The 24,591-nt window shown below is 30.9% G+C and overlaps 1 long non-coding RNA gene across 4 annotated transcripts; it reads left to right on the forward strand.

Moving 5' to 3' along the window:
* Positions 1-268: 268 nt before the first annotated feature.
* Positions 269-5,904, forward strand: LOC127281084 (uncharacterized). Of its 4 annotated transcripts, none has more exons than XR_007842928.1 (4): positions 269-592; positions 1,257-1,422; positions 1,922-2,087; positions 5,734-5,904. It is a non-coding gene; the product is annotated as an uncharacterized LOC127281084 (long non-coding RNA). The 4 variants fall into 4 exon arrangements; XR_007842927.1 differs by having other exon boundaries at positions 269-426; XR_007842929.1 differs by lacking the exon at positions 1,922-2,087.
* The last annotated feature ends 18,687 nt before the right edge of the window (positions 5,905-24,591 follow it).

Here is a 24,591-nt window from a genome sequence, read left to right on the forward strand (position 1 = left end):
CAATAAAATAGTCTGCCTAAGAAAAATTGAATTTTTTTGGGAACTTTTTTCTGATTTTGGATTTTTGGGTCAAATGACTTTTTGGTGGTAATAGGTGCCTCCCTCTACTCGTTTTTGGCTGTCAATTTTTTTCTACACTGTTAGATGTATTTTGTGCAAGAAATTGCAATAAAATAGTCTGCCTAAGAAAAATTGAATTTTTTTGGGAACTTTTTTCTGATTTTGGATTTTTGGGTCAAATGACTTTTTGGTGGTAATAGGTTCCTCCCTCTACTCGTTTTTGGCTGTCAATTTTTTTCTACACTTTTAGATGTATTTTGTGCAAGAAATTGCAATAAAATAGTCTGCCTAAGAAAAATTGAATTTTTTTGGGAACTTTTTTCTGATTTTGGATTTTTGGGTCGGATGGCTTTTTGGTGGTAATAGGTGCCTTCCTCTACTCGTATTTTGCCGTCAATTTTTTTCTACACTTTTAGATGTATTTTGTGCAAGAAATTGCAATAAAATAGTCTGCCTAAGAAAAATTGAATTTTTTTGGGAACTTTTTTCTGATTTTGGATTTTTGGGTAAAATGACTTTTTGGTGGTAATAGGTGCCTCCCTCTATTCTTTTTTGGCTGTCAATTATTTTCTACACTTTTAGGAGTATTTTGTGCAAGAAACTGCAATAAAAGCGTCTGCCTAAGAAAAATTGAATTTTTTTGGGAACTTTTTTATGATTTTGGATTTTTTGGTCGGATGGCTTTTTGGTGGTAATAGGTGCCTTCCTCTACTCGTTTTTGGCTGTCAATTTTTTTCTACACTGTTAGATGTATTTTGTGCAAAAAATTGCAATAAAATAGTCTGCCTAAGAAAAATTGAATTTTTTTGGGAACTTTTTTCTGATTTTGGATTTTTGAGTCAAATGACTTTTTGGTGGTAATAGGTGCCTTCCTCTACTCGTATTTGGCCGTCAATTTTTTTCAACACTTTTAGGAGTATTTTGTGCAAGAAATTGCAATAAAATAGTCTGCCTAAGAAAAATTAAATTTTTTTGGGAACTTTTTTCTGATTTTGGATTTTTGAGTCAAATGAATTTTTGGTGGTAATAGGTGCCTTCCTCTACTCGTATTTAACCGTCAATTTTTTTCTACACTTTTAGATGTATTTTGTGCAAGAAATTGCAATAAAATAGTCTGTCTAAGAAAAATTGAATTTTTTTGGGAACTTTTTTCTGATTTTGGATTTTTGAGTCAAATGAATTTTTGGTGGTAATAGGTGCCTTCCTCTACTCGTATTTGGCTGTCAATTTTTTTCTACACTTTTAGGAGTATTTTGTGCAAGAAATTGCAATAAAATAGTCTGCCTAAGAAAAATTGAATTTTTTTGGGAACTTTTTTCTGATTTTGGATTTTTGGGTCAAATGACTTTTTGGTGGTAATAGGTGCCTCCCTCTATTCTTTTTTGGCTGTTTAATTTTTTTCAACACTTTTAGATGTATTTTGTGCAAGAAATTGCAATAAAATAGTCTGCCTAAGAAAAATTGAATTTTTTTGGGAACTTTTTTCTGATTTTGGATTTTTGGGTCAAATGACTTTTTGGTGGTAATAGGTGCCTCCCTCTATTCTTTTTTGGCTGTCAATTTTTTTCAACACTTTTAGGAGTATTTTGTGAAAGAAATTGCAATAAAATAGTCTGCCTAAGAAAAATTGAATTTTTTTGGGAACTTTTTTCTGATTTTGGATTTTTGGGTCGCATGGCTTTTTGGTGGTAATAGGTGCTTTCCTCTACTTGTATTTGGCCGTCAATTTTTTTCTACACTTTTAGATGTATTTTGTGCAAGAAATTGCAATAAAATAGTCTGCCTAAGAAAAATTAAATTTTTTTGGGAACTTTTTTCTGATTTTGGATTTTTGAGTCAAATGAATTTTTGGTGGTAATAGGTGCCTTCCTCTACTCGTATTTGGCTGTCAATTTTTTTCTACACTTTTAGGAGTATTTTGTGCAAGAAATTGCAATAAAATAGTCTGCCTAAGAAAAATTGAATTTTTTTGGGAACTTTTTTCTGATTTTGGATTTTTGGGTCAAATGACTTTTTGGTGGTAATAGGTGCCTCCCTCTATTCTTTTTTGGCTGTCAATTTTTTTCAACACTTTTAGAAGTATTTTGTGAAAGAAATTGCAATAAAATAGTCTGCCTAAGAAAAATTGAATTTTTTTGGGAACTTTTTTCTGATTTTGGATTTTTGGGTCGCATGGCTTTTTGGTGGTAATAGGTGCTTTCCTCTACTTGTATTTGGCCGTCAATTTTTTTCTACACTTTTAGATGTATTTTGTGCAAGAAATTGCAATAAAATAGTCTGCCTAAGAAAAATTGAATTTTTTTGGGAACTTTTTTATGATTTTGGATTTTTGGGTCAAATGACTTTTTGGTGGTAATAGGTGTCTTCCTCTACTCGTATTTGGCTGTCAATTTTTTTCTACACTTTTAGGAGTAAATTGTGCAAGAAATTGGAATAAAATAGTCTGCCTAAGAAATATTGAATTTTTTTGGGAACTTTTTTATGATTTTGGATTTTTGGGTCAAATGAATTTTGGTGGTAATAGGTGTCTTCCTCTACTCGTTTTTGGCTGTCAATTTTTTTCTACACTTTTAGGTGTATTTTGTGCAAGAAAATGCAATAAAATAGTCTGCCTAAGAAAAATTGAATTTTTTTGGGAACTTTTTTATGATTTTGGATTTTTGGGTCAAATGACTTTTTGGTGGTAATAGGTGTCTTCCTCTACTCGTATTTGGCTGTCAATTTTTTTCTACACTTTTAGGTGTATTTTGGGCAAGAAAATGCAATAAAATAGTCTGCCTAAGAAAAATTGAATTTTTTTGGGAACTTTTTTATGATTCGGATTTTTGGGTCAAATGAATTTTGGTGGTAATAGGTGTCTTCCTCTACACGTATTTGGCTGTCAATTTTTTTCTACACTTTTAGGTGTATTTTGTGCAAGAAAATGCAATAAAATAGTCTGCCTAAGAAAAATTGAATTTTTTTGGGAACTTTTTTATGATTTTGGATTTTTGGGTCAAATGACTTTTTGGTGGTAATAGGTGTCTTCCTCTACTCGTATTTGGCTGTCAATTTTTTTCTACACTTTTAGGTGTATTTTGTGCAAGAAAATGCAATAAAATAGTCTGCCTAAGAAAAATTGAATTTTTTTGGGAACTTTTTTATGAATTTGGATTTCTGGGTTGGATGACTTTTTGGTGGTAATAGGTGTCTTCCTCTACTCGTATTTGGCTGTCAATTTTTTTCTACACTTTTAGGTGTATTTTGTGCAAGAAAATGCAATAAAATAGTCTGCCTAAGAAAAATTGAATTTTTTTGGGAACTTTTTTATGAATTTGGATTTCTGGGTTGGATGACTTTTTGGTGGTAATAGGTGTCTTCCTCTACTCGTATTTGGCTGTCAATTTTTTTCTACACTTTTAGGTGTATTTTGTGCAAGAAAATGCAATAAAATAGTCTGCCTAAGAAAAATTGAATTTTTTTGGGAACTTTTTTATGAATTTGGATTTCTGGGTTGGATGACTTTTTGGTGGTAATAGGTGTCTTCCTCTACTCGTATTTGGCTGTCAATTTTTTTCTACACTTTTAGGTGTATTTTGTGCAAGAAAATGCAATAAAATAGTCTGCCTAAGAAAAATTGAATTTTTTTGGGAACTTTTTTATGAATTTGGATTTCTGGGTTGGATGACTTTTTGGTGGTAATAGGTGTCTTCCTCTACTCGTATTTGGCTGTCAATTTTTTTCTACACTTTTAGGTGTATTTTGTACAAGAAAATGCAATAAAATAGTCTGCCTAAGAAAAATTGAATTTTTTCGGGAACTTTTTTATGAATTTGGATTTCTGGGTTGGATGACTTTTTGGTGGTAATAGGTGTCTTCCTCTACTCGTATTTGGCTGTCAATTTTATTCTACACTTTTAAGTTTTTTTTTGTGCAAGAAAATGCAATAAAATAGTCTGCCTAAGAAAAATTGAATATTTTGGGAACTTTTTTATGATTTTGGATTTTTGGGTCAAATGACTTTTTGGTGGTAATAGGTGTCTTCCTCTACTCGTATTTGGCTGTCAATTTTTTTCTACACTTTTAGGAGTAAATTGTGCAAGAAATTGGAATAAAATAGTCTGCCTAAGAAATATTGAATTTTTTTGGGAACTTTTTTATGATTTTGGATTTTTGGGTCAAATGAATTTTGGTGGTAATAGGTGTCTTCCTCTACTCGTTTTTGGCTGTCAATTTTTTTCTACACTTTTAGGTGTATTTTGTGCAAGAAAATGCAATAAAATAGTCTGCCTAAGAAAAATTGAATTTTTTTGGGAACTTTTTTATGATTTTGGATTTTTGGGTCAAATGACTTTTTGGTGGTAATAGGTGTCTTCCTCTACTCGTATTTGGCTGTCAATTTTTTTCTACACTTTTAGGTGTATTTTGGGCAAGAAAATGCAATAAAATAGTCTGCCTAAGAAAAATTGAATTTTTTTGGGAACTTTTTTATGATTCGGATTTTTGGGTCAAATGAATTTTGGTGGTAATAGGTGTCTTCCTCTACACGTATTTGGCTGTCAATTTTTTTCTACACTTTTAGGTGTATTTTGTGCAAGAAAATGCAATAAAATAGTCTGCCTAAGAAAAATTGAATTTTTTTGGGAACTTTTTTATGATTTTGGATTTTTGGGTCAAATGACTTTTTGGTGGTAATAGGTGTCTTCCTCTACTCGTATTTGGCTGTCAATTTTTTTCTACACTTTTAGGTGTATTTTGTGCAAGAAAATGCAATAAAATAGTCTGCCTAAGAAAAATTGAATTTTTTTGGGAACTTTTTTATGAATTTGGATTTCTGGGTTGGATGACTTTTTGGTGGTAATAGGTGTCTTCCTCTACTCGTATTTGGCTGTCAATTTTTTTCTACACTTTTAGGTGTATTTTGTGCAAGAAAATGCAATAAAATAGTCTGCCTAAGAAAAATTGAATTTTTTTGGGAACTTTTTTATGATTTTGGATTTTTGGGTCAAATGACTTTTTGGTGGTAATAGGTGTCTTCCTCTACTCGTATTTGGCTGTCATTTTTTTCCACACTTTTAGGTGTATTTTGTGCAAGAAAATGCAATAAAATAGTCTGCCTAAGAAAAATTGAATTTTTTTGGGAACTTTTTTCTGATTTTGGATTTTTGGGTCAAATGACTTTTTGGTGGTAATAGGTGCCTCCCTCTATTCTTTTTTGGCTGTTTAATTTTTTTCAACACTTTTAGATGTATTTTGTGCAAGAAATTGCAATAAAATAGTCTGCCTAAGAAAAATTGAATTTTTTTGGGAACTTTTTTCTGATTTTGGATTTTTGGGTCAAATGACTTTTTGGTGGTAATAGGTGCCTCCCTCTATTCTTTTTTGGCTGTCAATTTTTTTCAACACTTTTAGGAGTATTTTGTGAAAGAAATTGCAATAAAATAGTCTGCCTAAGAAAAATTGAATTTTTTTGGGAACTTTTTTCTGATTTTGGATTTTTGGGTCGCATGGCTTTTTGGTGGTAATAGGTGCTTTCCTCTACTTGTATTTGGCCGTCAATTTTTTTCTACACTTTTAGATGTATTTTGTGCAAGAAATTGCAATAAAATAGTCTGCCTAAGAAAAATTAAATTTTTTTGGGAACTTTTTTCTGATTTTGGATTTTTGAGTCAAATGAATTTTTGGTGGTAATAGGTGCCTTCCTCTACTCGTATTTGGCTGTCAATTTTTTTCTACACTTTTAGGAGTATTTTGTGCAAGAAATTGCAATAAAATAGTCTGCCTAAGAAAAATTGAATTTTTTTGGGAACTTTTTTCTGATTTTGGATTTTTGGGTCAAATGACTTTTTGGTGGTAATAGGTGCCTCCCTCTATTCTTTTTTGGCTGTCAATTTTTTTCAACACTTTTAGGAGTATTTTGTGAAAGAAATTGCAATAAAATAGTCTGCCTAAGAAAAATTGAATTTTTTTGGGAACTTTTTTCTGATTTTGGATTTTTGGGTCGCATGGCTTTTTGGTGGTAATAGGTGCTTTCCTCTACTTGTATTTGGCCGTCAATTTTTTTCTACATTTTTAGATGTATTTTGTGCAAGAAATTGCAATAAAATAGTCTGCCTAAGAAAAATTGAATTTTTTTGGGAACTTTTTTATGATTTTGGATTTTTGGGTCAAATGACTTTTTGGTGGTAATAGGTGTCTTCCTCTACTCGTATTTGGCTGTCAATTTTTTTCTACACTTTTAGGAGTAAATTGTGCAAGAAATTGGAATAAAATAGTCTGCCTAAGAAATATTGAATTTTTTTGGGAACTTTTTTATGATTTTGGATTTTTGGGTCAAATGAATTTTGGTGGTAATAGGTGTCTTCCTCTACTCGTTTTTGGCTGTCAATTTTTTTCTACACTTTTAGGTGTATTTTGTGCAAGAAAATGCAATAAAATAGTCTGCCTAAGAAAAATTGAATTTTTTTGGGAACTTTTTTATGATTTTGGATTTTTGGGTCAAATGACTTTTTGGTGGTAATAGGTGTCTTCCTCTACTCGTTTTTGGCTGTCAATTTTTTTCTACACTTTTAGGTGTATTTTGGGCAAGAAAATGCAATAAAATAGTCTGCCTAAGAAAAATTGAATTTTTTTGGGAACTTTTTTATGATTCGGATTTTTGGGTCAAATGAATTTTGGTGGTAATAGGTGTCTTCCTCTACACGTATTTGGCTGTCAATTTTTTTCTACACTTTTAGGTGTATTTTGTGCAAGAAAATGCAATAAAATAGTCTGCCTAAGAAAAATTGAATTTTTTTGGGAACTTTTTTATGATTTTGGATTTTTGGGTCAAATGACTTTTTGGTGGTAATAGGTGTCTTCCTCTACTCGTATTTGGCTGTCAATTTTTTTCTACACTTTTAGGTGTATTTTGTGCAAGAAAATGCAATAAAATAGTCTGCCTAAGAAAAATTGAATTTTTTTGGGAACTTTTTTATGAATTTGGATTTCTGGGTTGGATGACTTTTTGGTGGTAATAGGTGTCTTCCTCTACTCGTATTTGGCTGTCAATTTTTTTCTACACTTTTAGGTGTATTTTGTGCAAGAAAATGCAATAAAATAGTCTGCCTAAGAAAAATTGAATTTTTTTGGGAACTTTTTTATGAATTTGGATTTCTGGGTTGGATGACTTTTTGGTGGTAATAGGTGTCTTCCTCTACTCGTATTTGGCTGTCAATTTTTTTCTACACTTTTAGGTGTATTTTGTGCAAGAAAATGCAATAAAATAGTCTGCCTAAGAAAAATTGAATTTTTTTGGGAACTTTTTTATGAATTTGGATTTCTGGGTTGGATGACTTTTTGGTGGTAATAGGTGTCTTCCTCTACTCGTATTTGGCTGTCAATTTTTTTCTACACTTTTAGGTGTATTTTGTGCAAGAAAATGCAATAAAATAGTCTGCCTAAGAAAAATTGAATTTTTTTGGGAACTTTTTTATGAATTTGGATTTCTGGGTTGGATGACTTTTTGGTGGTAATAGGTGTCTTCCTCTACTCGTATTTGGCTGTCAATTTTTTTCTACACTTTTAGGTGTATTTTGTACAAGAAAATGCAATAAAATAGTCTGCCTAAGAAAAATTGAATTTTTTCGGGAACTTTTTTATGAATTTGGATTTCTGGGTTGGATGACTTTTTGGTGGTAATAGGTGTCTTCCTCTACTCGTATTTGGCTGTCAATTTTTTTCTACACTTTTAGGTGTATTTTGTGCAAGAAAATGCAATAAAATAGTCTGCCTAAGAAAAATTGAATATTTTGGGAACTTTTTTATGATTTTGGATTTTTGGGTCAAATGACTTTTTGGTGGTAATAGGTGTCTTCCTCTACTCGTATTTGGCTGTCAATTTTTTTCTACACTTTTAGGAGTAATTTGTGCAAGAAATTGCAATAAAATAGTCTGCCTAAGAAATATTGAATTTTTTTGGGAACTTTTTTATGATTTTGGATTTTTGGGTCAAATGAATTTTGGTGGTAATAGGTGTCTTCCTCTACTCGTTTTTGGCTGTCAATTTTTTTCTACACTTTTAGGTGTATTTTGTGCAAGAAAATGCAATAAAATAGTCTGCCTAAGAAAAATTGAATTTTTTTGGGAACTTTTTTATGATTTTGGATTTTTGGGTCAAATGACTTTTTGGTGGTAATAGGTGTCTTCCTCTACTCGTATTTGGCTGTCAATTTTTTTCTACACTTTTAGGTGTATTTTGTGCAAGAAAATGCAATAAAATAGTCTGCCTAAGAAAAATTGAATTTTTTTGGGAACTTTTTTATGATTCGGATTTTTGGGTCAAATGAATTTTGGTGGTAATAGGTGTCTTCCTCTACACGTATTTGGCTGTCAATTTTTTTCTACACTTTTAGGTGTATTTTGTGCAAGAAAATGCAATAAAATAGTCTGCCTAAGAAAAATTGAATTTTTTTGGGAACTTTTTTATGATTTTGGATTTTTGGGTCAAATGACTTTTTGGTGGTAATAGGTGTCTTCCTCTACTCGTATTTGGCTGTCAATTTTTTTCTACACTTTTAGGTGTATTTTGTGCAAGAAAATGCAATAAAATAGTCTGCCTAAGAAAAATTGAATTTTTTTGGGAACTTTTTTATGAATTTGGATTTCTGGGTTGGATGACTTTTTGGTGGTAATAGGTGTCTTCCTCTACTCGTATTTGGCTGTCAATTTTTTTCTACACTTTTAGGTGTATTTTGTGCAAGAAAATGCAATAAAATAGTCTGCCTAAGAAAAATTGAATTTTTTTGGGAACTTTTTTATGATTTTGGATTTTTGGGTCAAATGACTTTTTGGTGGTAATAGGTGTCTTCCTCTACTCGTATTTGGCTGTCAATTTTTTTCCACACTTTTAGGTGTATTTTGTGCAAGAAAATGCAATAAAATAGTCTGCCTAAGAAAAATTGAATTTTTTTGGGAACTTTTTTATGATTTTGGATTTTTGGGTCAAATGACTTTTTGGTGGTAATAGGTGTCTTCCTCTACTCGTATTTGGCTGTCAATTTTTTTCTACACTTTTAGGTGTATTTTGTGCAAGAAAATGCAATAAAATAGTCTGCCTAAGAAAAATTGAATTTTTTTGGGAACTTTTTTATGAATTTGGATTTCTGGGTTGGATGACTTTTTGGTGGTAATAGGTGTCTTCCTCTACTCGTTTTTGGCTGTCAATTTTTTTCTACACTTTTAGGTGTATTTTGTGCAAGAAAATGCAATAAAATAGTCTGCCTAAGAAAAATTGAATTTTTTTGGGAACTTTTTTATGATTTTGGATTTTTGGGTCAAATGACTTTTTGGTGGTAATAGGTGTCTTCCTCTACTCGTATTTGGCTGTCAATTTTTTTCTACACTTTTAGGTGTATTTTGTGCAAGAAAATGCAATAAAATAGTCTGCCTAAGAAAAATTGAATTTTTTTGGGAACTTTTTTATGATTTTGGATTTTTGGGTCAAATGACTTTTTGGTGGTAATAGGTGTCTTCCTCTACTCGTATTTGGCTGTCAATTTTTTTCTACACTTTTAGGTGTATTTTGTGCAAGAAAATGCAATAAAATAGTCTGCCTAAGAAAAATTGAATTTTTTTGGGAACTTTTTTATGATTTTGGATTTTTGGGTCAAATGACTTTTTGGTGGTAATAGGTGTCTTCCTCTACTCGTATTTGGCTGTCAATTTTTTTCTACACTTTTAGGTGTATTTTGTGCAAGAAAATGCAATAAAATAGTCTGCCTAAGAAAAATTGAATTTTTTTGGGAACTTTTTTATGATTTTGGATTTTTGGGTCAAATGACTTTTTGGTGGTAATAGGTGTCTTCCTCTACTCGTATTTGGCTGTCAATTTTTTTCTACACTTTTAGGTGTATTTTGTGCAAGAAAATGCAATAAAATAGTCTGCCTAAGAAAAATTGAATTTTTTTGGGAACTTTTTTATGATTTTGGATTTTTGGGTCAAATGACTTTTTGGTGGTAATAGGTGTCTTCCTCTACTCGTATTTGGCTGTCAATTTTTTTCTACACTTTTAGGTGTATTTTGTGCAAGAAAATGCAATAAAATAGTCTGCCTAAGAAAAATTGAATTTTTTTGGGAACTTTTTTATGATTTTGGATTTTTGGGTCAAATGACTTTTTGGTGGTAATAGGTGTCTTCCTCTACTCGTATTTGGCTGTCAATTTTTTTCTACACTTTTAGGTGTATTTTGTGCAAGAAAATGCAATAAAATAGTCTGCCTAAGAAAAATTGAATTTTTTTGGGAACTTTTTTATGATTTTGGATTTTTGGGTCAAATGACTTTTTGGTGGTAATAGGTGTCTTCCTCTACTCGTATTTGGCTGTCAATTTTTTTCTACACTTTTAGGTGTATTTTGTGCAAGAAAATGCAATAAAATAGTCTGCCTAAGAAAAATTGAATTTTTTTGGGAACTTTTTTATGATTTTGGATTTTTGGGTCAAATGACTTTTTGGTGGTAATAGGTGTCTTCCTCTACTCGTATTTGGCTGTCAATTTTTTTCTACACTTTTAGGTGTATTTTGTGCAAGAAAATGCAATAAAATAGTCTGCCTAAGAAAAATTGAATTTTTTTGGGAACTTTTTTATGATTTTGGATTTTTGGGTCAAATGACTTTTTGGTGGTAATAGGTGTCTTCCTCTACTCGTATTTGGCTGTCAATTTTTTTCTACACTTTTAGGTGTATTTTGTGCAAGAAAATGCAATAAAATAGTCTGCCTAAGAAAAATTGAATTTTTTTGGGAACTTTTTTATGATTTTGGATTTTTGGGTCAAATGACTTTTTGGTGGTAATAGGTGTCTTCCTCTACTCGTATTTGGCTGTCAATTTTTTTCTACACTTTTAGGTGTATTTTGTGCAAGAAAATGCAATAAAATAGTCTGCCTAAGAAAAATTGAATTTTTTTGGGAACTTTTTTATGATTTTGGATTTTTGGGTCAAATGACTTTTTGGTGGTAATAGGTGTCTTCCTCTACTCGTATTTGGCTGTCAATTTTTTTCTACACTTTTAGGTGTATTTTGTGCAAGAAAATGCAATAAAATAGTCTGCCTAAGAAAAATTGAATTTTTTTGGGAACTTTTTTATGATTTTGGATTTTTGGGTCAAATGACTTTTTGGTGGTAATAGGTGTCTTCCTCTACTCGTATTTGGCTGTCAATTTTTTTCTACACTTTTAGGTGTATTTTGTGCAAGAAAATGCAATAAAATAGTCTGCCTAAGAAAAATTGAATTTTTTTGGGAACTTTTTTATGATTTTGGATTTTTGGGTCAAATGACTTTTTGGTGGTAATAGGTGTCTTCCTCTACTCGTATTTGGCTGTCAATTTTTTTCTACACTTTTAGGTGTATTTTGTGCAAGAAAATGCAATAAAATAGTCTGCCTAAGAAAAATTGAATTTTTTTGGGAACTTTTTTATGATTTTGGATTTTTGGGTCAAATGACTTTTTGGTGGTAATAGGTGTCTTCCTCTACTCGTATTTGGCTGTCAATTTTTTTCTACACTTTTAGGTGTATTTTGTGCAAGAAAATGCAATAAAATAGTCTGCCTAAGAAAAATTGAATTTTTTTGGGAACTTTTTTATGATTTTGGATTTTTGGGTCAAATGACTTTTTGGTGGTAATAGGTGTCTTCCTCTACTCGTATTTGGCTGTCAATTTTTTTCTACACTTTTAGGTGTATTTTGTGCAAGAAAATGCAATAAAATAGTCTGCCTAAGAAAAATTGAATTTTTTTGGGAACTTTTTTATGATTTTGGATTTTTGGGTCAAATGACTTTTTGGTGGTAATAGGTGTCTTCCTCTACTCGTATTTGGCTGTCAATTTTTTTCTACACTTTTAGGTGTATTTTGTGCAAGAAAATGCAATAAAATAGTCTGCCTAAGAAAAATTGAATTTTTTTGGGAACTTTTTTATGATTTTGGATTTTTGGGTCAAATGACTTTTTGGTGGTAATAGGTGTCTTCCTCTACTCGTATTTGGCTGTCAATTTTTTTCTACACTTTTAGGTGTATTTTGTGCAAGAAAATGCAATAAAATAGTCTGCCTAAGAAAAATTGAATTTTTTTGGGAACTTTTTTATGATTTTGGATTTTTGGGTCAAATGACTTTTTGGTGGTAATAGGTGTCTTCCTCTACTCGTATTTGGCTGTCAATTTTTTTCTACACTTTTAGGTGTATTTTGTGCAAGAAAATGCAATAAAATAGTCTGCCTAAGAAAAATTGAATTTTTTTGGGAACTTTTTTATGATTTTGGATTTTTGGGTCAAATGACTTTTTGGTGGTAATAGGTGTCTTCCTCTACTCGTATTTGGCTGTCAATTTTTTTCTACACTTTTAGGTGTATTTTGTGCAAGAAAATGCAATAAAATAGTCTGCCTAAGAAAAATTGAATTTTTTTGGGAACTTTTTTATGATTTTGGATTTTTGGGTCAAATGACTTTTTGGTGGTAATAGGTGTCTTCCTCTACTCGTATTTGGCTGTCAATTTTTTTCTACACTTTTAGGTGTATTTTGTGCAAGAAAATGCAATAAAATAGTCTGCCTAAGAAAAATTGAATTTTTTTGGGAACTTTTTTATGATTTTGGATTTTTGGGTCAAATGACTTTTTGGTGGTAATAGGTGTCTTCCTCTACTCGTATTTGGCTGTCAATTTTTTTCTACACTTTTAGGTGTATTTTGTGCAAGAAAATGCAATAAAATAGTCTGCCTAAGAAAAATTGAATTTTTTTGGGAACTTTTTTATGATTTTGGATTTTTGGGTCAAATGACTTTTTGGTGGTAATAGGTGTCTTCCTCTACTCGTATTTGGCTGTCAATTTTTTTCTACACTTTTAGGTGTATTTTGTGCAAGAAAATGCAATAAAATAGTCTGCCTAAGAAAAATTGAATTTTTTTGGGAACTTTTTTATGATTTTGGATTTTTGGGTCAAATGACTTTTTGGTGGTAATAGGTGTCTTCCTCTACTCGTATTTGGCTGTCAATTTTTTTCTACACTTTTAGGTGTATTTTGTGCAAGAAAATGCAATAAAATAGTCTGCCTAAGAAAAATTGAATTTTTTTGGGAACTTTTTTATGATTTTGGATTTTTGGGTCAAATGACTTTTTGGTGGTAATAGGTGTCTTCCTCTACTCGTATTTGGCTGTCAATTTTTTTCTACACTTTTAGGTGTATTTTGTGCAAGAAAATGCAATAAAATAGTCTGCCTAAGAAAAATTGAATTTTTTTGGGAACTTTTTTATGATTTTGGATTTTTGGGTCAAATGACTTTTTGGTGGTAATAGGTGTCTTCCTCTACTCGTATTTGGCTGTCAATTTTTTTCTACACTTTTAGGTGTATTTTGTGCAAGAAAATGCAATAAAATAGTCTGCCTAAGAAAAATTGAATTTTTTTGGGAACTTTTTTATGATTTTGGATTTTTGGGTCAAATGACTTTTTGGTGGTAATAGGTGTCTTCCTCTACTCGTATTTGGCTGTCAATTTTTTTCTACACTTTTAGGTGTATTTTGTGCAAGAAAATGCAATAAAATAGTCTGCCTAAGAAAAATTGAATTTTTTTGGGAACTTTTTTATGATTTTGGATTTTTGGGTCAAATGACTTTTTGGTGGTAATAGGTGTCTTCCTCTACTCGTATTTGGCTGTCAATTTTTTTCTACACTTTTAGGTGTATTTTGTGCAAGAAAATGCAATAAAATAGTCTGCCTAAGAAAAATTGAATTTTTTTGGGAACTTTTTTATGATTTTGGATTTTTGGGTCAAATGACTTTTTGGTGGTAATAGGTGTCTTCCTCTACTCGTATTTGGCTGTCAATTTTTTTCTACACTTTTAGGTGTATTTTGTGCAAGAAAATGCAATAAAATAGTCTGCCTAAGAAAAATTGAATTTTTTTGGGAACTTTTTTATGATTTTGGATTTTTGGGTCAAATGACTTTTTGGTGGTAATAGGTGTCTTCCTCTACTCGTATTTGGCTGTCAATTTTTTTCTACACTTTTAGGTGTATTTTGTGCAAGAAAATGCAATAAAATAGTCTGCCTAAGAAAAATTGAATTTTTTTGGGAACTTTTTTATGATTTTGGATTTTTGGGTCAAATGACTTTTTGGTGGTAATAGGTGTCTTCCTCTACTCGTATTTGGCTGTCAATTTTTTTCTACACTTTTAGGTGTATTTTGTGCAAGAAAATGCAATAAAATAGTCTGCCTAAGAAAAATTGAATTTTTTTGGGAACTTTTTTATGATTTTGGATTTTTGGGTCAAATGACTTTTTGGTGGTAATAGGTGTCTTCCTCTACTCGTATTTGGCTGTCAATTTTTTTCTACACTTTTAGGTGTATTTTGTGCAAGAAAATGCAATAAAATAGTCTGCCTAAGAAAAATTGAATTTTTTTGGGAACTTTTTTATGATTTTGGATTTTTGGGTCAAATGACTTTTTGGTGGTAATAGGTGTCTTCCTCTACTCGTATTTGGCTGTCAATTTTTTTCTACACTTTTAGGTGTATTTTGTGCAAGAAAATGCAATAAAATAGTCTGCCTAAGAAAAATTGAATTTTTTTGGGAACTTTTTTATGATTTTGGATTTTTGGGTCAAATGACTTTTTGGTGGTAATAGGTGTCTTCCTCTACTCGTATTTGGCTGTCAATTTTTTTCTACACTTTTAGGTGTATTTTGTGCAAGAAAATGCAATAAAATAGTCTGCCTAAGAAAAATTGAATTTTTTTGGGAACTTTTTTATGATTTTGGATTTTTGGGTCAAATGACTTTTTGGTGGTAATAGGTGTCTTCCTCTACTCGTATTTGGCTGTCAATTTTTTTCTACACTTTTAGGTGTATTTTGTGCAAGAAAATGCAATAAAATAGTCTGCCTAAGAAAAATTGAATTTTTTTGGGAACTTTTTTATGATTTTGGATTTTTGGGTCAAATGACTTTTTGGTGGTAATAGGTGTCTTCCTCTACTCGTATTTGGCTGTCAATTTTTTTCTACACTTTTAGGTGTATTTTGTGCAAGAAAATGCAATAAAATAGTCTGCCTAAGAAAAATTGAATTTTTTTGGGAACTTTTTTATGATTTTGGATTTTTGGGTCAAATGACTTTTTGGTGGTAATAGGTGTCTTCCTCTACTCGTATTTGGCTGTCAATTTTTTTCTACACTTTTAGGTGTATTTTGTGCAAGAAAATGCAATAAAATAGTCTGCCTAAGAAAAATTGAATTTTTTTGGGAACTTTTTTATGATTTTGGATTTTTGGGTCAAATGACTTTTTGGTGGTAATAGGTGTCTTCCTCTACTCGTATTTGGCTGTCAATTTTTTTCTACACTTTTAGGTGTATTTTGTGCAAGAAAATGCAATAAAATAGTCTGCCTAAGAAAAATTGAATTTTTTTGGGAACTTTTTTATGATTTTGGATTTTTGGGTCAAATGACTTTTTGGTGGTAATAGGTGTCTTCCTCTACTCGTATTTGGCTGTCAATTTTTTTCTACACTTTTAGGTGTATTTTGTGCAAGAAAATGCAATAAAATAGTCTGCCTAAGAAAAATTGAATTTTTTTGGGAACTTTTTTATGATTTTGGATTTTTGGGTCAAATGACTTTTTGGTGGTAATAGGTGTCTTCCTCTACTCGTATTTGGCTGTCAATTTTTTTCTACACTTTTAGGTGTATTTTGTGCAAGAAAATGCAATAAAATAGTCTGCCTAAGAAAAATTGAATTTTTTTGGGAACTTTTTTATGATTTTGGATTTTTGGGTCAAATGACTTTTTGGTGGTAATAGGTGTCTTCCTCTACTCGTATTTGGCTGTCAATTTTTTTCTACACTTTTAGGTGTATTTTGTGCAAGAAAATGCAATAAAATAGTCTGCCTAAGAAAAATTGAATTTTTTTGGGAACTTTTTTATGATTTTGGATTTTTGGGTCAAATGACTTTTTGGTGGTAATAGGTGTCTTCCTCTACTCGTATTTGGCTGTCAATTTTTTTCTACACTTTTAGGTGTATTTTGTGCAAGAAAATGCAATAAAATAGTCTGCCTAAGAAAAATTGAATTTTTTTGGGAACTTTTTTATGATTTTGGATTTTTGGGTCAAATGACTTTTTGGTGGTAATAGGTGTCTTCCTCTACTCGTATTTGGCTGTCAATTTTTTTCTACACTTTTAGGTGTATTTTGTGCAAGAAAATGCAATAAAATAGTCTGCCTAAGAAAAATTGAATTTTTTTGGGAACTTTTTTATGATTTTGGATTTTTGGGTCAAATGACTTTTTGGTGGTAATAGGTGTCTTCCTCTACTCGTATTTGGCTGTCAATTTTTTTCTACACTTTTAGGTGTATTTTGTGCAAGAAAATGCAATAAAATAGTCTGCCTAAGAAAAATTGAATTTTTTTGGGAACTTTTTTATGATTTTGGATTTTTGGGTCAAATGACTTTTTGGTGGTAATAGGTGTCTTCCTCTACTCGTATTTGGCTGTCAATTTTTTTCTACACTTTTAGGTGTATTTTGTGCAAGAAAATGCAATAAAATAGTCTGCCTAAGAAAAATTGAATTTTTTTGGGAACTTTTTTATGATTTTGGATTTTTGGGTCAAATGACTTTTTGGTGGTAATAGGTGTCTTCCTCTACTCGTATTTGGCTGTCAATTTTTTTCTACACTTTTAGGTGTATTTTGTGCAAGAAAATGCAATAAAATAGTCTGCCTAAGAAAAATTGAATTTTTTTGGGAACTTTTTTATGATTTTGGATTTTTGGGTCAAATGACTTTTTGGTGGTAATAGGTGTCTTCCTCTACTCGTATTTGGCTGTCAATTTTTTTCTACACTTTTAGGTGTATTTTGTGCAAGAAAATGCAATAAAATAGTCTGCCTAAGAAAAATTGAATTTTTTTGGGAACTTTTTTATGATTTTGGATTTTTGGGTCAAATGACTTTTTGGTGGTAATAGGTGTCTTCCTCTACTCGTATTTGGCTGTCAATTTTTTTCTACACTTTTAGGTGTATTTTGTGCAAGAAAATGCAATAAAATAGTCTGCCTAAGAAAAATTGAATTTTTTTGGGAACTTTTTTATGATTTTGGATTTTTGGGTCAAATGACTTTTTGGTGGTAATAGGTGTCTTCCTCTACTCGTATTTGGCTGTCAATTTTTTTCTACACTTTTAGGTGTATTTTGTGCAAGAAAATGCAATAAAATAGTCTGCCTAAGAAAAATTGAATTTTTTTGGGAACTTTTTTATGATTTTGGATTTTTGGGTCAAATGACTTTTTGGTGGTAATAGGTGTCTTCCTCTACTCGTATTTGGCTGTCAATTTTTTTCTACACTTTTAGGTGTATTTTGTGCAAGAAAATGCAATAAAATAGTCTGCCTAAGAAAAATTGAATTTTTTTGGGAACTTTTTTATGATTTTGGATTTTTGGGTCAAATGACTTTTTGGTGGTAATAGGTGTCTTCCTCTACTCGTATTTGGCTGTCAATTTTTTTCTACACTTTTAGGTGTATTTTGTGCAAGAAAATGCAATAAAATAGTCTGCCTAAGAAAAATTGAATTTTTTTGGGAACTTTTTTATGATTTTGGATTTTTGGGTCAAATGACTTTTTGGTGGTAATAGGTGTCTTCCTCTACTCGTATTTGGCTGTCAATTTTTTTCTACACTTTTAGGTGTATTTTGTGCAAGAAAATGCAATAAAATAGTCTGCCTAAGAAAAATTGAATTTTTTTGGGAACTTTTTTATGATTTTGGATTTTTGGGTCAAATGACTTTTTGGTGGTAATAGGTGTCTTCCTCTACTCGTATTTGGCTGTCAATTTTTTTCTACACTTTTAGGTGTATTTTGTGCAAGAAAATGCAATAAAATAGTCTGCCTAAGAAAAATTGAATTTTTTTGGGAACTTTTTTATGATTTTGGATTTTTGGGTCAAATGACTTTTTGGTGGTAATAGGTGTCTTCCTCTACTCGTATTTGGCTGTCAATTTTTTTCTACACTTTTAGGTGTATTTTGTGCAAGAAAATGCAATAAAATAGTCTGCCTAAGAAAAATTGAATTTTTTTGGGAACTTTTTTATGATTTTGGATTTTTGGGTCAAATGACTTTTTGGTGGTAATAGGTGTCTTCCTCTACTCGTATTTGGCTGTCAATTTTTTTCTACACTTTTAGGTGTATTTTGTGCAAGAAAATGCAATAAAATAGTCTGCCTAAGAAAAATTGAATTTTTTTGGGAACTTTTTTATGATTTTGGATTTTTGGGTCAAATGACTTTTTGGTGGTAATAGGTGTCTTCCTCTACTCGTATTTGGCTGTCAATTTTTTTCTACACTTTTAGGTGTATTTTGTGCAAGAAAATGCAATAAAATAGTCTGCCTAAGAAAAATTGAATTTTTTTGGGAACTTTTTTATGATTTTGGATTTTTGGGTCAAATGACTTTTTGGTGGTAATAGGTGTCTTCCTCTACTCGTATTTGGCTGTCAATTTTTTTCTACACTTTTAGGTGTATTTTGTGCAAGAAAATGCAATAAAATAGTCTGCCTAAGAAAAATTGAATTTTTTTGGGAACTTTTTTATGATTTTGGATTTTTGGGTCAAATGACTTTTTGGTGGTAATAGGTGTCTTCCTCTACTCGTATTTGGCTGTCAATTTTTTTCTACACTTTTAGGTGTATTTTGTGCAAGAAAATGCAATAAAATAGTCTGCCTAAGAAAAATTGAATTTTTTTGGGAACTTTTTTATGATTTTGGATTTTTGGGTCAAATGACTTTTTGGTGGTAATAGGTGTCTTCCTCTACTCGTATTTGGCTGTCAATTTTTTTCTACACTTTTAGGTGTATTTTGTGCAAGAAAATGCAATAAAATAGTCTGCCTAAGAAAAATTGAATTTTTTTGGGAACTTTTTTATGATTTTGGATTTTTGGGTCAAATGACTTTTTGGTGGTAATAGGTGTCTTCCTCTACTCGTATTTGGCTGTCAATTTTTTTCTACACTTTTAGGTGTATTTTGTGCAAGAAAATGCAATAAAATAGTCTGCCTAAGAAAAATTGAATTTTTTTGGGAACTTTTTTATGATTTTGGATTTTTGGGTCAAATGACTTTTTGGTGGTAATAGGTGTCTTCCTCTACTCGTATTTGGCTGTCAATTTTTTTCTACACTTTTAGGTGTATTTTGTGCAAGAAAATGCAATAAAATAGTCTGCCTAAGAAAAATTGAATTTTTTTGGGAACTTTTTTATGATTTTGGATTTTTGGGTCAAATGACTTTTTGGTGGTAATAGGTGTCTTCCTCTACTCGTATTTGGCTGTCAATTTTTTTCTACACTTTTAGGTGTATTTTGTGCAAGAAAATGCAATAAAATAGTCTGCCTAAGAAAAATTGAATTTTTTTGGGAACTTTTTTATGATTTTGGATTTTTGGGTCAAATGACTTTTTGGTGGTAATAGGTGTCTTCCTCTACTCGTATTTGGCTGTCAATTTTTTTCTACACTTTTAGGTGTATTTTGTGCAAGAAAATGCAATAAAATAGTCTGCCTAAGAAAAATTGAATTTTTTTGGGAACTTTTTTATGATTTTGGATTTTTGGGTCAAATGACTTTTTGGTGGTAATAGGTGTCTTCCTCTACTCGTATTTGGCTGTCAATTTTTTTCTACACTTTTAGGTGTATTTTGTGCAAGAAAATGCAATAAAATAGTCTGCCTAAGAAAAATTGAATTTTTTTGGGAACTTTTTTATGATTTTGGATTTTTGGGTCAAATGACTTTTTGGTGGTAATAGGTGTCTTCCTCTACTCGTATTTGGCTGTCAATTTTTTTCTACACTTTTAGGTGTATTTTGTGCAAGAAAATGCAATAAAATAGTCTGCCTAAGAAAAATTGAATTTTTTTGGGAACTTTTTTATGATTTTGGATTTTTGGGTCAAATGACTTTTTGGTGGTAATAGGTGTCTTCCTCTACTCGTATTTGGCTGTCAATTTTTTTCTACACTTTTAGGTGTATTTTGTGCAAGAAAATGCAATAAAATAGTCTGCCTAAGAAAAATTGAATTTTTTTGGGAACTTTTTTATGATTTTGGATTTTTGGGTCAAATGACTTTTTGGTGGTAATAGGTGTCTTCCTCTACTCGTATTTGGCTGTCAATTTTTTTCTACACTTTTAGGTGTATTTTGTGCAAGAAAATGCAATAAAATAGTCTGCCTAAGAAAAATTGAATTTTTTTGGGAACTTTTTTATGATTTTGGATTTTTGGGTCAAATGACTTTTTGGTGGTAATAGGTGTCTTCCTCTACTCGTATTTGGCTGTCAATTTTTTTCTACACTTTTAGGTGTATTTTGTGCAAGAAAATGCAATAAAATAGTCTGCCTAAGAAAAATTGAATTTTTTTGGGAACTTTTTTATGATTTTGGATTTTTGGGTCAAATGACTTTTTGGTGGTAATAGGTGTCTTCCTCTACTCGTATTTGGCTGTCAATTTTTTTCTACACTTTTAGGTGTATTTTGTGCAAGAAAATGCAATAAAATAGTCTGCCTAAGAAAAATTGAATTTTTTTGGGAACTTTTTTATGATTTTGGATTTTTGGGTCAAATGACTTTTTGGTGGTAATAGGTGTCTTCCTCTACTCGTATTTGGCTGTCAATTTTTTTCTACACTTTTAGGTGTATTTTGTGCAAGAAAATGCAATAAAATAGTCTGCCTAAGAAAAATTGAATTTTTTTGGGAACTTTTTTATGATTTTGGATTTTTGGGTCAAATGACTTTTTGGTGGTAATAGGTGTCTTCCTCTACTCGTATTTGGCTGTCAATTTTTTTCTACACTTTTAGGTGTATTTTGTGCAAGAAAATGCAATAAAATAGTCTGCCTAAGAAAAATTGAATTTTTTTGGGAACTTTTTTATGATTTTGGATTTTTGGGTCAAATGACTTTTTGGTGGTAATAGGTGTCTTCCTCTACTCGTATTTGGCTGTCAATTTTTTTCTACACTTTTAGGTGTATTTTGTGCAAGAAAATGCAATAAAATAGTCTGCCTAAGAAAAATTGAATTTTTTTGGGAACTTTTTTATGATTTTGGATTTTTGGGTCAAATGACTTTTTGGTGGTAATAGGTGTCTTCCTCTACTCGTATTTGGCTGTCAATTTTTTTCTACACTTTTAGGTGTATTTTGTGCAAGAAAATGCAATAAAATAGTCTGCCTAAGAAAAATTGAATTTTTTTGGGAACTTTTTTATGATTTTGGATTTTTGGGTCAAATGACTTTTTGGTGGTAATAGGTGTCTTCCTCTACTCGTATTTGGCTGTCAATTTTTTTCTACACTTTTAGGTGTATTTTGTGCAAGAAAATGCAATAAAATAGTCTGCCTAAGAAAAATTGAATTTTTTTGGGAACTTTTTTATGATTTTGGATTTTTGGGTCAAATGACTTTTTGGTGGTAATAGGTGTCTTCCTCTACTCGTATTTGGCTGTCAATTTTTTTCTACACTTTTAGGTGTATTTTGTGCAAGAAAATGCAATAAAATAGTCTGCCTAAGAAAAATTGAATTTTTTTGGGAACTTTTTTATGATTTTGGATTTTTGGGTCAAATGACTTTTTGGTGGTAATAGGTGTCTTCCTCTACTCGTATTTGGCTGTCAATTTTTTTCTACACTTTTAGGTGTATTTTGTGCAAGAAAATGCAATAAAATAGTCTGCCTAAGAAAAATTGAATTTTTTTGGGAACTTTTTTATGATTTTGGATTTTTGGGTCAAATGACTTTTTGGTGGTAATAGGTGTCTTCCTCTACTCGTATTTGGCTGTCAATTTTTTTCTACACTTTTAGGTGTATTTTGTGCAAGAAAATGCAATAAAATAGTCTGCCTAAGAAAAATTGAATTTTTTTGGGAACTTTTTTATGATTTTGGATTTTTGGGTCAAATGACTTTTTGGTGGTAATAGGTGTCTTCCTCTACTCGTATTTGGCTGTCAATTTTTTTCTACACTTTTAGGTGTATTTTGTGCAAGAAAATGCAATAAAATAGTCTGCCTAAGAAAAATTGAATTTTTTTGGGAACTTTTTTATGATTTTGGATTTTTGGGTCAAATGACTTTTTGGTGGTAATAGGTGTCTTCCTCTACTCGTATTTGGCTGTCAATTTTTTTCTACACTTTTAGGTGTATTTTGTGCAAGAAAATGCAATAAAATAGTCTGCCTAAGAAAAATTGAATTTTTTTGGGAACTTTTTTATGATTTTGGATTTTTGGGTCAAATGACTTTTTGGTGGTAATAGGTGTCTTCCTCTACTCGTATTTGGCTGTCAATTTTTTTCTACACTTTTAGGTGTATTTTGTGCAAGAAAATGCAATAAAATAGTCTGCCTAAGAAAAATTGAATTTTTTTGGGAACTTTTTTATGATTTTGGATTTTTGGGTCAAATGACTTTTTGGTGGTAATAGGTGTCTTCCTCTACTCGTATTTGGCTGTCAATTTTTTTCTACACTTTTAGGTGTATTTTGTGCAAGAAAATGCAATAAAATAGTCTGCCTAAGAAAAATTGAATTTTTTTGGGAACTTTTTTATGATTTTGGATTTTTGGGTCAAATGACTTTTTGGTGGTAATAGGTGTCTTCCTCTACTCGTATTTGGCTGTCAATTTTTTTCTACACTTTTAGGTGTATTTTGTGCAAGAAAATGCAATAAAATAGTCTGCCTAAGAAAAATTGAATTTTTTTGGGAACTTTTTTATGATTTTGGATTTTTGGGTCAAATGACTTTTTGGTGGTAATAGGTGTCTTCCTCTACTCGTATTTGGCTGTCAATTTTTTTCTACACTTTTAGGTGTATTTTGTGCAAGAAAATGCAATAAAATAGTCTGCCTAAGAAAAATTGAATTTTTTTGGGAACTTTTTTATGATTTTGGATTTTTGGGTCAAATGACTTTTTGGTGGTAATAGGTGTCTTCCTCTACTCGTATTTGGCTGTCAATTTTTTTCTACACTTTTAGGTGTATTTTGTGCAAGAAAATGCAATAAAATAGTCTGCCTAAGAAAAATTGAATTTTTTTGGGAACTTTTTTATGATTTTGGATTTTTGGGTCAAATGACTTTTTGGTGGTAATAGGTGTCTTCCTCTACTCGTATTTGGCTGTCAATTTTTTTCTACACTTTTAGGTGTATTTTGTGCAAGAAAATGCAATAAAATAGTCTGCCTAAGAAAAATTGAATTTTTTTGGGAACTTTTTTATGATTTTGGATTTTTGGGTCAAATGACTTTTTGGTGGTAATAGGTGTCTTCCTCTACTCGTATTTGGCTGTCAATTTTTTTCTACACTTTTAGGTGTATTTTGTGCAAGAAAATGCAATAAAATAGTCTGCCTAAGAAAAATTGAATTTTTTTGGGAACTTTTTTATGATTTTGGATTTTTGGGTCAAATGACTTTTTGGTGGTAATAGGTGTCTTCCTCTACTCGTATTTGGCTGTCAATTTTTTTCTACACTTTTAGGTGTATTTTGTGCAAGAAAATGCAATAAAATAGTCTGCCTAAGAAAAATTGAATTTTTTTGGGAACTTTTTTATGATTTTGGATTTTTGGGTCAAATGACTTTTTGGTGGTAATAGGTGTCTTCCTCTACTCGTATTTGGCTGTCAATTTTTTTCTACACTTTTAGGTGTATTTTGTGCAAGAAAATGCAATAAAATAGTCTGCCTAAGAAAAATTGAATTTTTTTGGGAACTTTTTTATGATTTTGGATTTTTGGGTCAAATGACTTTTTGGTGGTAATAGGTGTCTTCCTCTACTCGTATTTGGCTGTCAATTTTTTTCTACACTTTTAGGTGTATTTTGTGCAAGAAAATGCAATAAAATAGTCTGCCTAAGAAAAATTGAATTTTTTTGGGAACTTTTTTATGATTTTGGATTTTTGGGTCAAATGACTTTTTGGTGGTAATAGGTGTCTTCCTCTACTCGTATTTGGCTGTCAATTTTTTTCTACACTTTTAGGTGTATTTTGTGCAAGAAAATGCAATAAAATAGTCTGCCTAAGAAAAATTGAATTTTTTTGGGAACTTTTTTATGATTTTGGATTTTTGGGTCAAATGACTTTTTGGTGGTAATAGGTGTCTTCCTCTACTCGTATTTGGCTGTCAATTTTTTTCTACACTTTTAGGTGTATTTTGTGCAAGAAAATGCAATAAAATAGTCTGCCTAAGAAAAATTGAATTTTTTTGGGAACTTTTTTATGATTTTGGATTTTTGGGTCAAATGACTTTTTGGTGGTAATAGGTGTCTTCCTCTACTCGTATTTGGCTGTCAATTTTTTTCTACACTTTTAGGTGTATTTTGTGCAAGAAAATGCAATAAAATAGTCTGCCTAAGAAAAATTGAATTTTTTTGGGAACTTTTTTATGATTTTGGATTTTTGGGTCAAATGACTTTTTGGTGGTAATAGGTGTCTTCCTCTACTCGTATTTGGCTGTCAATTTTTTTCTACACTTTTAGGTGTATTTTGTGCAAGAAAATGCAATAAAATAGTCTGCCTAAGAAAAATTGAATTTT

The sequence above is a fragment of the Leptopilina boulardi genome, unplaced genomic scaffold, assembly GCF_019393585.1.
Source record: "Leptopilina boulardi isolate dan_hultmark-lab unplaced genomic scaffold, ZJU_Lbou_2.1 LbouV2_265, whole genome shotgun sequence".
NCBI lineage: Eukaryota > Metazoa > Arthropoda > Insecta > Hymenoptera > Figitidae > Leptopilina > Leptopilina boulardi.